This window comes from Colius striatus, chromosome 13 (genome assembly GCF_028858725.1).
Source record: "Colius striatus isolate bColStr4 chromosome 13, bColStr4.1.hap1, whole genome shotgun sequence".
Classification (NCBI taxonomy): Eukaryota; Metazoa; Chordata; class Aves; order Coliiformes; family Coliidae; genus Colius; species Colius striatus.
In genome coordinates, this window is record NC_084771.1 from 3584294 (window position 1) to 3600949 (window position 16656).

Genomic DNA, 16656 nt, shown 5'->3' on the forward strand with positions numbered 1-16656 from the left:
GAGTTTAAAAGGGAACCACTCTCTACCCTCCTTTGTTCCACACATATATTTCATTTTAAAGACATCTTTGATCACTCATATTTTGTTGAAGTGTACAGAAGCATGCAATATCATGTTAGGATTGCCTTTCTATGCAAATTGCAAACACATTCAAACATGTCCATGGAATATTGGTTGCAAAGGAAATTGCTGTGCCTCTCTCCTTTCCTATATAGGTTTTTTATTTGTCTTCTTTATGAAGAAATGACAGTTTGCTTTCATAAAGTAAAATGAAGATCAATGTTTGAGTGGGTTGTTTTCTATTAATTTAGAACAATTCATTATCTAGGAAGAAAGGTGTAAAGCAGCTCTTGACATTTGGAAACTCAGACATCACCAAGTGTATGGAAAATGTTAGAAGAAAGTAAATTTTTATTTCTGTTAAGTGGCTGTCTCTGCTGTGTCAAAAGAATAGAAAACAAGAACTTACATTTCATTTTGGCTTTTTAACAGGCTTTTTGCCACAAACTTGCTATTTTTTTGCTTTAAGTAGCACTTAAATGCAGCCCTAGGCTTGGCTTAACATTTAGAAGCACTGGCTTGTTGGTACTAAGGAAACAATGAAGTCTGCTGGGTCCAGATCAACTAATCTCTGAGGGCAACTTCTCTTAAGCCAAGCAATCCAAACCATTTCTTTAAAATTAATTTGCCAAGCCAACATTTATTATTTAAATACAATTTCCCGTGTAAAGCTATCAATAACCTTCATGAAATTAAATGCAAGGCTGCTTGTGGTGGGCTTCGTTTCTGTAATTGAAAATTGCTAAACTGTGCCCTAAAAGCTAGCCATGGGAGTTTTGATTCATAATCAGCAGAGAAATAGGGATTTCTCTCAGACAAGTTATCTCAGTTGGAAGTGCACATTGGAAGAGGTCATCTGCCTAAGGCTACAGTATTACCTCTTCCTTGGTGTTGACTGTAGATTCTTAGGTCACATGTAGATATTTGCATTATAGATACCCAAAGCTAGGTGAAGCGAACCTCATTGACCATGGATAAAGAAATAGGGGTATCAGAAGATCTGGCAGATACTGTTTTCATTCTATACTTACAGAAATTATGTTTCTGCTGATATTTAGAGTCAACCTTGTTCCCCTGGTGACATTGTGAACAAAAAAGCTGTTTATGTACATTGTACTTACTTGCCAAGCAGAGCCCTGTTGAAAATCAGTCTATTGTTTAACTCTTTAGTGCCAATAAGTGCAGAAAGGTAGAGTTGAAACTGAAAGAGTAGGGTTGTAGCCAGGAGAGTTCTTATTCTGCACACATTTGTGTAGGAAAAGATTGGTCTTTTTACTCAGAACTCTGCTAGGAGAGAAGCTAAGGAGTTTACATTGCAGTTGGTTAAGCATGTAAGGACAGACTAAAGATCAGTTCCAGTTATCAACATGGTTTTAGTTCCTGTGCCATTTCTGGTCCCCCTGCTCTAAGTTGTAAAGCAGTATGGTGTAGAGCAAACCCATGCCTTTGTATTTATGGACTTTTGATACAAACTATTATCATGTCTTTAGCTGTTTGGATTTGATTGGTTTTGTAGGAGGATATTCCTTCTAGCTAATTACAGTCTCACTTTATGAGAGAACACATGGTTATGATCAGATGAGGGTGACTGCATCCAATCTAAGACATCTCTAGCTGGTAGTGATGTGTTCCATTAAATGTAGTCAAGCAAAAGGTGAGGTGAACTGAGACCTTTATTAAAGTCATAGGGACTCTGGCCATGCTCCAAGAAACAAAGCACAATTAAAGAAAGGCCCAGATGGCCTTCTAAGGCTTTCAAATTTCTATGTGCCTGTCATGCACTTATGGACATTTGATGAATGAGAGAATGTGAGCAAATTCCCCAAAACAGGCAACTGGTGGAACACCACCACCATCCCCCTCCTCCCATTAGTAAGACTTTAGTACTACACTGTTGTGCCTCTGAAGAGCAAAAAGAGAAATGGTATGTTAACCTACAAGGGTGCAGAAATGCAGTGTTAATGCAAAGGCAGAACTGTCATAGATGCAGAGAAGTCATGCCCTCTGGTAAAATGCACAATGCTACACTTTTTGAACTTGAATGGTTCTAATGATTTACCTTTTTATGTAATGGAGACAAGGCACTTGATCACAAGTCACTAAAGTATGACAAACCAATACCAAATTCCAATAGCCAGCTAAATAACTTGGTAATGCTGCAGGTTCGTGGTGGGAAGATAAAGTATCATCTTAGATGACAAGTTCCTACAATGAACAAACTGAGTTGGATATGTCTTCAAGAGCAAATAACTGAACCCAAAGATGGTACACATCAATTTGTTGTACTACATTTGTGTCTTTAAATGAGATGTTTTAATTGTTCACTGCAATAAACAGCATAAAGTATTATAAGCAGTAAAATAATTCAAATCTGAAAGCTGGCCACAGCAAATGACAGGATGTTTTCTGTCTTGATAGCAAGGGATGAACAATCTATGAGTGCAGAACAAGATATAGTGCAAACTGGATAATGCTAGTGGATTTAAAAGCTCATATTGTGGAGAATTGTGTTTCACAGCTGGTCAGGACTGTGGTAAGTCAGGGACTAAATCTTATAGCTAGCTGTGAATCCCTAAGAGCATGCAAAAAGCAGCATGAGTCATGTAAAAGTTATAGATTGATACTAAAAAGAGATCATCTGATATCATAAAACTCTATTGTAAGTCTAAGTCAAATCCTTTTCTTCTTTGTTCTCTTTTAATGATGGACTCTATGTTTTTGAATGTTACTTCTCCCATTTCTGGAAGATGAATTGTCACTCAGACAAGTGCTGTGATTAAAGAAATAGAAGTGTGTATTGCATTATAAAAGGTAGCTGACACTGACTATTTAGACAATGAGCTACAGTTTGCTGAAGCAGAATTCAAATGATTGAGTATTAACATGGAGGTGAGATGATTTCCTCTGAGTACCCATAAAGCAATGGGAGGAGAGATTGTCATCAAAAGTTGTCAGACAGCTGATGGAAATGGCAAAATAGAAAGCAATACCTACTGCCTTGTTGGACCACTGCTTCTGTCTCTGAGGCTCAGACTTTTAAGAGCCTGGAGAGCACAAAATGCTAGTAAACAGATGCATATGAGTGAGGCCTACCAAGATAAGCAGACTGATTTAGATCCTGGCTACCATAGATGAGAGAGAAATTTTAAGTTAAATATTCAGACAGGGACACAAGACAATAACCAAGGTTATGTGCAGGAAGATGTAGATCGGATCATTGAGGTACATGTCAACTCAGAGCTGGAATGGAGATGAAAATGAGGAAAGCTGGGAAGTACTGTTGAACAGCTGATACACTCACAATATATTTTAGCCACAAATATTTTAGTATGGAGAAGATATTAAAAAAATAAGGAAGCAGTAAGAGGTTGTCTTATCTCACTATTGGTGTGAACAGGCATAATTTCCAAACCTTTGGAAAAACTGAAAATTGTCTTGAATCATCCTGGTGAAAGCTTTAAGAACTAAAATGCACTTGTATATTTTGAAGATATCTTAAAATAAGAGCTGTGAGTTGAGCTTGGCTTATTTTATTTAAATCTGATCTTTTCACAAGTGTAACAGGAATTAAGGGTTTGTGTCCACAACAACTTTCAGCCATTTCTTTCTGAAATGATGAGTTTGTATTTCTGTGAAGTATAAGCTATATTAACAAACTGAAACTGAACAGGATCTTGTTCTTTAAATACTCTGATTACAGAGAGAGTCCCAGTTTGACTCATTCACTTCCTCTTAAGCATGACATGGGATAGAACCGAGTTCTATGAGGAGATAAAAAACCATGGGATCCTAACATTTTTTCAGTAAGGATCAAAGCAGAATCTGGATGTCTTACAAGCCTTTAGCATGAACAGACTGAACAACTCCTGTGCAAAGACCCAGGCAAGCACAGTAAAAGAAATCCTCAGAGGTAAATCACTAGGTCTTGTACTGAGTCAAGGGTTTTCCATTCTCTTTGGAAATCACGACTGTGTCCTGTGACAGCTCTGCTAAACTTACCACAGAATGATTCTTCTGCTATTGCAAAAAGGATTTTGTGCCTGATGATTCATTTTTAAGCTCCAGTTAAACAAGTCAATGAAATGTAAAATTCTTAAGATATATTCAGTCCTGTGGAGAGAGGGAAATGATGCTTCTGTCCTGACTGCATGACTTCATTATCTTCTGATAATTGACTTTTTGACTAGGTAATAAAGTAAGTTTTTTTGCTCCATGTGCAACCTGACTTTCTGAAAGGAAGTGTGACAGTAGTGCAGAACAAAAAAAGCAGTAAAGAAATAAACCTGTGAAAGGCAACAAATATCATGGTGTGTTAACAACAATAGTTTAAAAGTAGTAACATGAGAAACAATGTAAAAATCAAGAAACTGCATGCTTGGGATCTGATGCTTGTAATATTGCTCCAGTGGGGAGCTTTACTTGGCAAACTTTTTTGGTTTCAAAGCTGGTTATCTCCTGGTTTAAGAGTCATTAAAGTAATGTTTGATGTCATCTTCATATCACTGCATAATATCTGAGATTTCTACAGTCAGTTTCTGTAGGATTCACTTAATGAAAATGAAACCATTGTCTGATTTCCATAAGTACATTATACTATTGCAATGTCTTTGCAGTAGGTAGCTGCTGATATTCATTTATCCAATTAAAAGCTACATTTCGCACACCATCTTGTCTTTAGGAGACAAAAGCATAGAAAAATACCTGTTCTTGCATTTTAGTCACATTATCATAGAATCACAGAATGGTAGGGGTTGGAAGGGACCTTTAGAGATCATCTAGTCCAACTCCCCTGCAGAAGCAGGGTCACCTAGATCAGGTTGCATAGGAGCATGTCCAGGTGGGTCTTGAAGACCTCCAAGGAAGGAGCCTCCACAACCCCTCTGGGCAGCCTGTTCCACTGCTCCATCACCTTCACAGCAAAATAGTTCTTTCTTATATTCAGTTGGAACTTTTTGTGTTCCAGCTTCATCCCGTTACCCCTTGTGTTATAAAACACTTCCCTTTGGTTTGGGTTTTTTTAAAGACACTCATGAAAGCATCTGTGCTTTTTCCGACTTACATTTGGCTCAGGAAAAAATGAAGGAAAAAAGTGATAGTTCTTTTTTTGTATATTGATGTTTGAAAATCAAATGGTCACATACAACTTTGAGAATCCAATCAACTCCAGTAACTGTTTGCTTTTTTTCTTCATGTTTGGAAATGATTGAGCTACTAGAGCTGTTTTCCTACCCAAACTCCTTATGCCACTCCCTGTAAAATGTTGTGTGTGTTCTGCTATGCATTTACTAAGTTTTTGTGATGAATTTTTTCAGATACACTGAATGCTTTCTAGCATGACTTAGTTCATAAATATAACAGTTATTGCTCAATTGAAAACTTACTTCTAGTCTATTTTAACACAAGATTGTCCTTAAATTCAAAAGCAATTCTTGTATGCAAATTCTGTCAAATTTACAGTAATTCAATAACTTTTCCTTCTCATCCCATCTCCAATGCAGTGCACTTTTTACATATAAGCAAATATAGAGAAACACAAATTTCAAGGATCAATACAGTCACTAAAAATATACATTTGGGTTTTTCACTCTTAAATAATTCCTGAAAATTTTTTATCTACTAGTGAATGAAAATGTTATTGTTAGTGTCCCTTCATTCTGATACACATAACTGGGATATCTGGTGTACTATTTGGCAGTGAGATACTGAGTAGAAAGTTTTGGATCTTTTTATTATCCATTGATACAGTCCTTAGCAAGAGGATGAATGTCAGCAGAGATGAATGAAAAGTGGTATTTCAGTGCTTTGAGAACATACTTTAAACATAGTCTGGTGTTTAGGCTGCAAGCCTTTAGACATGGAAGAGATATTTTCTAGATATGCACATACACTTTGCTCTTTTTTTTCCTAGTATAACAAAATAATTTGACCAAAACCATTCTAAAGTCGATATGGAATGTGTCTGGTGTGCAGGCTTTTGTCATAATTTGCTTTTACAATTCTTCAACACAAATGGGATCTGAAATTAAGAGACATAATTTTCAGTGCAGATTCTGTTAGTGCTTTCCTCCATAGGACATAATGAATCTGAAATTAAGAGAAATCACCGGCAATCTCTTCCACCTGTCATGCAGGGTAAATCCTTAATTGGTTTGATTTTTCAAAGTGGGATTCCAGAATATGCATTTGTTCCTACATTCTTGTACAAATGTATTTACCTCAGTGCCTGGAATGTGTAGTTGAGGGATTTTTTTTAGCTTAACTAGATACCATCCTACATAGTGAAGTCTCATTTTATCAGAAAGAATTTATAATGACTCCATCTTTGTCTTAAACATTGATAGGTGACCTTGTTTTACTGAAAGAATAATTCATCTCCTTGGACTAAAACAAGTTAACCTAACCTCAAATATAATGTTAAAATCCGCATTCTGTGTGAATATAGACACAAAAGAGAAGTGTTCTCAGGAAACAGATATTTGCTGCTTATGCCTAAAGTATATCAGAAATTAGAAGGAAAATACAAAGCTGAAGAACTGCCAGGTTTTACCATGGTTCTGTGATAGTTTGTTTTCTATGGTCAATAGAGTTATTGAGAATCTCAGTTTTGGTTTTCAATTAAACTGTTTCTGGCCATTGTTTGGAGAAAATATGAAGCAAGGACACTTAATAGCCTCAGAAAAGTAAGAGGCAGGGAGGAAACTGCAAAATTTATATTTCAAATGAAGTTTCATAGCTTTTAAGACAATAGTAGGACTTCTGAAGGGCATGGAGCTGTGCCCAACAGAACTAAAAAACAATGTCAGAAAAGTATTTAAGCACATTTTGGAAGTAAACCATGAGGGGGATTTTGAAGCTGCAACAACCAATGTGCAACTCTGTTCTGGCTTTTTCATTCTGCCTGTGAGAACAATAATAATTTAAAAAGCAATTGTGATTTTGTATGTCATGCAAAAATACACTCATGACTTTAAAGGTAATTGGATGGGCATACAGCATTCTTCTGTCATTCAGGATCAGTAAACCTATCATATACATCTAGTGGATATCACTGTTAATTTTTTCCTATTAAAAAGTATGACCTTGATAAAATGACTTGCATTTTGAGATTTAAATGCCCTCAAGTAACCAATTTTCAGCAGCTAAGCTTTGGTCTTAGGTTGATTGCGTTATTTGATTTATAGTTTTTAGTACTAGAAGGAATATTTTAATCCTTGTCGTGTTTTGGTAATTGTTATCAAGAATTGCTCCTTCTCTTACTGAAGCTGACAGAATTTATCTCACTAGAAGCCAGTAGACTTGTTCTAGCTGTAATATAAATGAATGAAACCCCTAAAGTGTTGTTTGTCTTTGTAATTCATTAGACTTTAGCTTTGTGTGAACTTTTAGTAAATCCACATTGAAACTGCTTTCTGTCATTAATAAATCACTTCTTCCCAGCTCTATGTTTGCCATCTAGTTACTACAAGATAAACATGCAGCACAAAGAATGTCTGAATAGCTTTGGATGGCCTTTCAACTGTCAGATGTGTTAACTGTAAACATGCAATTTTCTTCAGATCTCAAATATTCCCTTCATGGAAGTTAAGAGTTATTTGCTGTCAAATAATGATATTTTCAAGTAGGAGACTGCAGGGAAAGAAAAGGGGAGAGAGTAAGAAACTGTGTAACTCTATAACAGCAAAAAACTCTTGCTGTTTCAGTTATGTGCCTGTATCTCCTCTGCAGTATCTCTCCAAAACTGAGATCATGTGAATCTTAGTGATACATCTAAATAATTCTTTGGTAGCAGAGAAAATAGGCTTGAAATTTTGAAGATCAGCATGGAGTTATTGAAGAGCTGTTGTAATACCTGACTAGTGAAAGCTTTATCCCGAGGCACAAAATAAGATCTTTTTCAGTGTTTGCAAGCTGAATAATCACATTGAAACACCTTAGGAAAAAGTATGTTTAATGACTGAGGAAAGTTATTCACTGTGGGAAAGAGCTGGAAATCTGCACAATGTAATTCTAAAAAGTCAGCCTTGTAGCAGGATAGAGATACTTGATTTTAATCACAGTCCTACGGGTTTTTTTCCAAGTAGACTGGATGGATTTTTCTAAACAGAAAGTCGTGTGCTGGTAGGAGGTTTTGGAGTCAAGTGGAATGATGTTTGTAGGTTCCAGTGTTCATTTGAGGTAAATTATTTTAGAGATAATAAACTGAGGTTTTTATAAACTTCATTCTGTTTTAAGCCTGGAAATGTTCTTGTCCACCATATTTCATACTTTCTTTTCCAATTTCCCTCCAATCTAAACTGCTTTCTCATATGATTTGTCTATGAATACACAACACTTATTCTTCCTTAAGAATCTACATGAATTTACAAAGCTTTTTGTGATACCTGGTGATAAAGTGAAACTTTTCAAAGCAAAAATTCCATCTCTTCTACTGCTGTTCTGTCTCATACTTAATTTTGAATCTGTTACTCAGTCTGCATTCTGATTTCTGCACAGATTATTGTACTATAGTATAGAAGGATTACTTGCACAAATGCATTTAATAGGATTTTATTTGTTTCACTGAGTGAATCTTCCAAAGCCCCAAGACTCCTTAGTGTATTGCATGAAGTATTATTCACTGTATGAAATATCAGTAGAACACATGTAGGCACTGGTGTGCAGAGTATTAATGAGAGACATTGTTTTTCTTTCCCTGTGTTGGATCATGAAATCCATTATGTGGGTGACTATCATTATATTTCCTTAGAAGTTAAGGACATCTAAGCAACGGGCACTTTGAATTAAGTAGTCACTTAGCACATTCCACAAAGAACTCAGGGCTGATAGGGAAGCTATACCTATACCTAATACTGAACACATAAGTGTGTTTATCTAGAAAATCTCTGGTTTACTAGATAATTCTGGAAGTACCATAGTCTTAATGCTGCTGAGATGCTCAATGTCTGTGGTATATGAAACATAACAAGATAACAATGAAGGGACATTCTTGCATCGTGGACCTGATCTGATGTTTTGGGGATTCCATTACTCTCTGGAGCTCAAGCTGTTAAGGGTGCAGGATTTTTCTGTTACAAGAGGAATGGTGAATCCAATCCTAAGAAGAAATCAAAAGCAGCCCATATACAGGGACTCACCTGACAACAGAGAATGCAGTAGTATTAATATATTGTCTAATTAAGTACAGAACAAGGGAGGAGTGAAGGGGTGGAAATGGTTCTCTCTGAGTTGAAGTGTTCTCACTTGCTGATAATAAACACAATTATTAAACTTGCTGTCATTGGTAAAGGTTGTAGTAGCAGACCATCTAAATATATTTGTGTATTATTGTGTTTCCAGCTTTTTTTCGAAAAGCTGATTTTTGTCTCGGGAACCTCAGGCAGTCAAAACTCACTGTTTACCTCTTTTTCCATCTCATAAGATTGGCTTAAAACAGAATAATATTTTAAAAACCAATGAATCTTTATTGTTTATTATTTACCTTCTAATTTCTGAACCTGTAGGTCCAACTAGATGTTGAGAAAAGTTAATTAAATAAAAGCTGGGGAAAAAAAATCTTGCATAGGCTTCAGGAACCACAGAACCAACTGCATGGTTTGGAATGTGACATCATCTAGCACAATGATTTGCTGAAACTGATCACTTGCACATACTTCCAGGAGTCCCAATGAATTTTGAAGAGTTGTTTCTTAATTTTTATTTATATTATAAGTGTTTAAATACAATTTTAACACCTCTTCAAAATCATGCTGATCCAAGAGACTTCAGTGGTCATTCTCAGCTAACTAGAACCATTAGTCTCTTAAAACATAGGTGATTTTAGTTCAAGAAATGAGACATTTTTGAAAACTGCTCTTTATCTGAAACTCCAGATGTGCTGTTAAGTGCTAGGATGAGCTGTCATATTGTCCTGTTGTCAGTGCAAGCAACACTGTTATAAATTTAGTGAAAGATTCTAGTTCTTATTCCACTGAAATCAATCCTTTCTAGGCTTGCTGAACTCTTTTGATTATGGTCAGACATGTTTCCTTATACCAGGACTCATTGACCATTTTTTTCACTCCTTTATTCTTTTCCCATGTTGTAGTCATTTTAACTCTGATATATGACATACAAAGGTGTAAAATACATCAATTCATGAACATAACAGGATCCTTAGTAACATCATGTCTTAGCACCTGGTACCAGCTTGATAGTGCTTAGGCTGTGTTATCACTAATTATGGGACAAGCAAATAGTAGCAAATAGTTGGAGAAATGTTTGCAGACATGCTGCTTATCACAGGTTCAATTCTGTCTCTAGGTATGCAAGATAAACTTAAAGCTCACTTATTCATTTGACAATCTAATCTTCTGTAAGTTCTGAGCTGCTTCAGGGAGGATACTTTTGGTTCTGCAAATATTAATCAGTGCTAATGCCTTTTAAAAATTGCATTCTTATCTTTGTTGTTTAAAGATAACATTTACTGGCCTGGGGAGAGAGGGACATGAGGGAACTATGTTCTTTTATTTCAAGAGTCAAGCAGAAATGATTTGTAATGTATTACTAGCTTTTGCTGTTACAGAGAATTTTGGCCTCTTAAAAATTAGATTTGGATGGGTAATTAAATTTGATGTAGCTACAATATTCTCTCAAAGTTTGCAAAATAGTCCTTCCAGCACCTTGCTGCAGATTATATAATATAGCTATTAAACATGGATTATCTCTTGAAGGATAGGCAAAGATTAATGACTCAAACTAAAATGACAAATTAGATGCATGTGATGAGATGTAGTCTTGCAGTGATGTAGGAAATGGAACCAGAGAAGGTAAAACCATAAAAATGAGATTGATAGAGCCACATGCTTAAGTGAAAAAAAATAACCACCCATTTTGTATTAGGGGGGGGGGGGGAAAAGAGAAAACTTGTCTTGCATATATTAAATATACATATAATGACTTTTTGGAACAATCTGACTGGCAATTGCAGTTTTATTTATTTTGTAGTAAACCTGTCTGGAACTTTGACAAAGCAAAGCCTTCCTAGGAAGAGAAGAGACTCTGCAAAGTGTCTACTCTGTAGTGTATTCCTGAGAATTTTTACAAGTGAGTGTAAATATAAGTAACTTCTATTGGTAAGGCTTATCTGTACAAAGCTAAATCAGTTGCCAGATGTGGTGTCTGGAAGGAATTTCTTCCCAGTCAGTTTGTTAATGACTTGTTGGTTTTTATTTTACTTTCCAATATGAAATAAATTTCAGTCCACTTCCTGGGATCACCTGGGTATTTTGCTCAATAGACTTCTGTCTTTATGGGTAATGCAGGTAGGATAATCCCCCTTCTGTGACTGTGAGAGCTGGAGCCTGTTTGGGGGCTCTGTTTTGTAGCTTGTGATGCTGTAGGAGCAATAGCAGCTGCTCCCATCTGTTTAGCAGTTCAGTAGAAAGGACTTCAGCTTCATTTTGCATGAACAGAACCATGTTCTAAGTTTCAAACATTAAATGACAGGTGCTGACAGAGGCTTCTGCTTTTGTGCTGGCTCCACTACCTGAGCAGATGTTTCCAGTCTCCTTGTGGTGAAGGGGCAGCAGATCTTGCCTTGCCCTTGACTCCTGACTGCAATGCAGGCTCTGCATGATACAAAGTGACATCCTTTTCAGAAGTGGTTAGTATCTGATGTACAAACAGACTCAGAGTAATCTGGATTCGTTGGTGCTTATCTGGAAGCTAACCTTCTCTAAAACCTGTGCTTTTTTCTGCCTCTCTGTGAGAAGTGCATTAGGACTCATCCTTGTATAACTCGCCACTAGAGAAGTTACTCTGTCTTAAATGTAATCTGTATGGTTATCTGATTGTGTGCTCTGCTAAGATGAAAGGCTATTTTGAGGTGGGTTTTATTTTTACTGGAAAGTTTTTACAGGAAGAGAAGCAGTTCTTTCATCTTTGTTCTTATATATAACCCATCTTTCTGGCAAGCCTATTTGGAATGGAAAAAGTTGCCTTAATTTCTAAGTTAGTTGAAAATGAGACCAATTAATGTAATGTAAACTTGTACTGTAGACAAAAATTAAGGTACTTTAATCCTTAGAAAATCAGGTTGCAGTCAGGGCTTCTGAGCTTATTTATGTCATGGGAAGAGGTTACCATGATCAGCTATCTGTCATCATCAGTCTATGGGTGTTTGCCAAAGAGCTACCATATGAATACTTTCTAAAACTCCTTTTACAGGTGTAGGTTTAAGCTGTTGAAACTGATGGACTGACTTAGCTGATAAGTTTCTTGACTGAATTAGGTGAATCTGTAAACACTTGCACAAACAATGTCCATCAGTAGATTAGTTGTGTCCTGCCTACTAGAAAATACTACCAAGGCAATGAGTATTACAGTTTCTTCCACTAAATTGACCATGTCAATGGTATGTGTTTGCAACCTTTTATTTTCTTCCCATCTCTGTTGGTAGTTTTGACATTTTACAGCCATCCTGTCTTTTTTCTTTAAAATGGGAATCATGTAAATAAGCACATAATGTATTGAGCCTAAATCACAAATATTGTGTGCTGGGGTATGTTTTGAATGATATGCTGAAGGAAGCACAGGAAGATGGGTTTAAAAATATGTTACCTCTGTTTAAGTCTGTGGTTAATGTTGGCAAATCTAGTAGGTGTAAATAAAACCAATCTAATTTTCTCTACAGTTGTTTTAGCTTTGAGGCAAGATTCTCAAGCCAATAGAGAATATCAAGCTTACCAAGTTCACACATTCCCATAGTTTGCTGCCTGTAAATTGAATGTATCTGATTGGAGAATATTCTATACACTATACAAGGATTCTGTGACTAATTACTATTCATTTCTTGCTAATTTCTTCATATTCATTTTCTGAATATACTCCTAAAACCAAAATAATTGATTTTGTGTATAAGTGATTCAGTTTAGTTCATTTTTACACTGTGCATAGCAGGTATATCATGAGAAAAGTTTGATTAGATGGCTGACTGCCTAGCATCTCTCCAGGTAGCTGTAGATTTAAAATGACATTAAAGTGCATTCCAAGTTTTTCATGTTTTAATGACCACTCATTTGACTTTCTGCTGAAAATGAGGAACAATTTTCTTCCCTACAAGTTCCCGGCTCTCTAAAGCAGAGAAGCTGAGTGAATTCAGAAATACTGTACCTATCTGTTGTGCTGGGTGTCTCTGCCTCCCTGATTTTTTTAGTGACTTCTTGTTCTGTCAACATACAGTGATTTGCTTACTTGAGTGCTCCAGAGAAGCAGCCTTTCCCTTCATTTCTGCTCCATATTCTACTCACCTAAACAGACCATACTCAAATATATACTTGAGTCTATAGTAAAACAGAACTTAACATTGCCTGAACACATCTAAAGGTGAATTTCTAAATAGGAATTATCTGGAATTAATCATGTTTTGCTAGTGTAGATACATTTTCTGCATGGCTCTAGCAGCAAAATTAAGCTTAGAGTATCTCAGTAACTGGCCTGTTGTAGATATAGGCTTTGTGATAACATTTTGTTAAAAAAGTAGTCAAATAGTATTCAAACCTTAGTAGTGGGACAGCTCTTGAACTAGAGTCTAGACTCTTCTGCTCAAATGCTTCCTCCTTGCACTACCTCCACGTCTCATGTACAGTGGTTACATTGCCATGTATTTTAGTCCTGCATATATAAAAGCTGCAACAGTAGTAAAGTGTTTGAATATTATTGTTTAACTTGTTGGCACAGAGATAGGAGGTGTGGAATGGTATTGGGATGTTTGAAGACTGCATTGTTTGGTAAATCAGTATTTTTTTTTTTCACCTGAAGATCAAGACCTATTTTAGGGTTGTGGAAAGATCAGCAGTTCAGTTCCATTAAGATGCAGGAGTGAGTAAATACTTGCAGACAGTAACTACAGCATGGTTTTGTTCCCCTGCTGAGGAGAAACAGAGGTGCCGATGCCCGGCGAGGAGGAGGGCTGGCAGAAATGGAAGTGTGGCAGGAAAATAGATGAGGCAAAAGGGCTTGCACTTTAAAAATGTTTGAAAAATAGTGTCATAAGTGGTTAGACAAAATTTAATGTTAGCTTGAGATAGAGGAAAAACAGCACGGAATAGCTTAGTGATTGATGACTCACTCAACATTCAGTTAGGGGGAAAAAAAAGTCTTTAAACTGTATAGCACTTGAGTTACTCTGATATTGAACCACTTCAGGTACAGAGAAAACACTGTGCACAATTCTAGTTTGAGATGAGACTGCTCTGAAAATTTGATAACTGATGGCAATCTGTTTCTGGCCAAACTAGTCCAAATCATCATGTTGTTCATATGTTCTCGTTCCACAACTTTGTATGTAGCCAAAAGGCTGCTTAGCTTTTCTGTTTGGGTGTAATGTATTCACCATCCTCACTCTCTGCTCCTGCAGACTTGAACATATCTTTTACCTAATGGCTTTCTCTAAAGAAGAGCTTAATAAAATCTACAATAGATGAAGCAATGACTTGCAGTTGCATGGTTTAGCACATACTGTGCTTATCTCTCAAACAATAGGATTTTTTGTTCTGGTTTAGTATTTGGCTTAAAATTGTTATCATCCTTTATTTTTAATACAGAGCTGCTTACAGTGGGATTTCTCTTTACAGGCTGATGGCAGAATGTGTATAATACTCTGAAACATCCTTAAAAATACCTGTATGCCAAATGCTTTTTCTTCATATTAAATGCTCTCCTCACTGGACCTTCTCCAGCAAAGAACTAAAACATGGATTTAATTGTAGGCACCCAAACTGTTGTTGTCCATGCAGCATGGCTTGGCATAAATCCAAAAAATAAGTACCTGCCTACAGAGAGACTAGATTGGAACTACTGAGGACTACATGTTCTAAATATAGTTCTATTGCTGGCCTTCTTTTTTACCTTCTGTCTATGAACTTAAGACAAGAGAGTTCATCTCCTTTGTGGATCAGTGCATCTTGTGGTACAATGAGAAATATGAAACATAACTTCTGAAAAGCATAGCCCTGTTTGCCCAGCTGTGCCTACTAATAAAGTGTAATACCTTTGCTGGACGACAATGTCAAGCCCAGCTGTCATATGGATGAGACTGAATAGGGTGATTTTATGTGACTATCTCTCTAAAGTAGAGTGTTATATTCACAGAAAATCACAATGTCTTCATGTCTTTGAGATGGAAGGATGGGAGGAAAAGGAATTTTACCAGGCATATGTGAACTCTGAATCTTACGAATGGCTTATTATTGGTTGCTTTTAAATACAAAACAACTCACAAATTGCTTAAAGTCTATCTGGATGCACTCAGCTAATTTCACAAGTCTGACAAGATTTCAGGGACAGTATTGTGAGGAAAATCTCTTCTAGAAACAGAGGAGAGCTGGGAAATTGGTATGGAGAGCTTTGAAATAAAAATCTCTATTCATACTTCATGATTCAAAGTAAATTTGTTGTCTTGGTATATTGAGTTTTTTTGTTAGTTTTGTTGATGAACTGTACATTACAAGTTCTGAGCTGTGTCATATTGTAGGCAAACAATAAGATCAAATTCCCATCATAGAAATTTGTAAACTAGAGAGGAAAGTGATGAGAAAATGAAAGTGTCTTCATTTTACAAGTGAAGTAAAGCGTGAGATCCAGCTTTCTTTATCCTGTGTTGTGGAACCAGGTGAAGATATTTTTCTAGATTCCTTCAGAAAGCCAAACTAAAGAGGTTTGGGATTTGGTTTAATTTTGGTGTTTTTTTTTTTTTTACAGAAAATAATCTGTTTCCTGTCTGATGTAGTGATGGTATTAAATCTCATTAGAATTAACCATCAGTTTAAATTGCTTCACCACTTATTCCCAGACAGTGTCAGCTTCTGGGATGCTTGCTTTTGAATTTCACGTTTTCTTGCTGTAATTTTCAGAGAATTCTCTTCAAGGTTTATTGTCAGAGAGGCTAAATGACTCCTGTGGAGTATCATGAGATCAAATGTGCAACGTTGCTAAACTTTGTGTGGATGCCCTTTTCAGAACCTCACTTCAAAACCCCATTGAGGATATTCCAGCTTCTGGAATGTGTAATAAAGAAGGGCCAGGATGGTCATAGAATCATAGAATGATAGGGGTTGGAAGGGACCTTTAGAGATTATCTAGTCCAACCCCCCTGCAGAAGCAGGTCCCACCTAGATCAGGTTGCATAAGAACATGTCCAGGTGGGTCTTGGAGACCTCTTGATTGACCTCCTCTTGTCAATGGATGAGAGAGTGGCTGCCACAGCAATTTATTGGTATAAAACTCTTTTGAGGAGTATTGTGTTATTTTATGTCCAGAGTGCAACTAAGACCGCTGACAACACTGGAACTTGCTTCTAATCCACCTGTTTTGTGTTAGTGCTAATCTAAAAGTAAAACTTTAACTGTCTATCCACAGAAACATTTTATTTTAAAGGTTTCTCGTTTTTAAAGACAAATGTATTTAAACAATTATTCCAAAAGAAAACCCAGGTTTATGGAATATCACAAAGAGAATATCTTGGTTGGGGATAAATGTTAAAGTTCACTAGAAGGTAGGTTTGGTTTGTAATCTCTATTTTTCCCATGCCAGAAAGTCCCTTAAGAATAGTTATAATCA